The sequence below is a fragment of the Pyxicephalus adspersus genome, chromosome 9, assembly GCF_032062135.1.
Source record: "Pyxicephalus adspersus chromosome 9, UCB_Pads_2.0, whole genome shotgun sequence".
NCBI classification, from domain to species: domain Eukaryota; kingdom Metazoa; phylum Chordata; class Amphibia; order Anura; family Pyxicephalidae; genus Pyxicephalus; species Pyxicephalus adspersus.
This window is the reverse complement of record NC_092866.1, coordinates 960,857-962,013: the sequence shown is the minus strand read 5'-3', so window position 1 is coordinate 962,013 and position 1,157 is coordinate 960,857.

Sequence of the window (1,157 nt, the reverse complement as noted above, 5' to 3'; positions counted from 1 at the left end):
TCAGGTGATTAGGTTGATCATTATTAGGTGGTTTGTGAATTGGTTACTGGTTACCTATTAGGTTAGGGTTATGGGTAGAGGTCATGGTTAGGATTTTAGTAATTAGGGATAGGTATAGGTCGGGGTCGTGGTTAGGAGCTAGGTTTAGTAAATATAATTTGGGTTCATTGTTCACTTTTGGTGATTGGGAGTGTTATGGTCATCGTTAGAAGTCAGGTTGGTGGTTAAGGTTAATGATTGAGAGGACGGTTAGGATCCTAGTTAGGGGTTTGGGTTAGGTGATTAGGTTGAAGGTTGTGGTCCTTATTACGGTCCTTATTATGGTCCTTTGGTTACTGAATGGGTTGAGGTAAGGTTCATGGTTACTGGTTACCTAAGCTAGTCAGTGATTACAGTTAGTTATAGGTTGAGGGTCATAGAAGCTAGGTTTAGTTATTAGGCTGAGGGTTGGGTTCATGGTTGGTTAGTGATTGAGGTAAGGGTTGGGATTATAGTTAGGGGTCAGGTTTGGGGATCAGATTGGGGTTCAGTGCCATGGTTAGATTTGGTTAGATAGATAGGTTAGGTTAGATTGGGGATTTGGTGTTAGTCAGATCCTAGAATAGAGTGAAATGAGAAGGTGACCTTAGCACCCCTCTGCAGGAAGCCATTATTAGACCACCGGTGGCTTTACCGTATTGCATGGGATTTATGTTTTGTGGGTCCCCCCGGGTCCCGGGGGTTTCTGCCCATACACGGGCTCAGCATTCTCATTTCTGGAATTGTGTACCGCGGGTTTAGAGTTTGGGAGAACTCCTGGAGAAGGAGGGCTGACCATGAAAGGTGGAGGGGTAACCAAAGGTGGAAGACAATGACCACAAGAGAAAGAAGAATGGTCACAGTGGGATGAAGGAGAAGAGTGGGGTAACTAGAGACTGAGTAGGGGTAATCACAAGAGGAGGAGGGCTTATAGTGGGAGAAGTGACCACAAATCCTGGAGGGGAGATCACAGAACTTCCAGGGTTTATAAAGAGAATAAAAAGAGACCACAGGAGGAGGAAGAGTTCCCCAAAAGTAGAAGGGGTGACCACCGAGGGGGAGGGGTGACCACAGGAGGAGGAGAGGTGACCACGGGAGGAGGAGGGGTGACCATGGGAGGAGGAGGAGGGGTGACCATG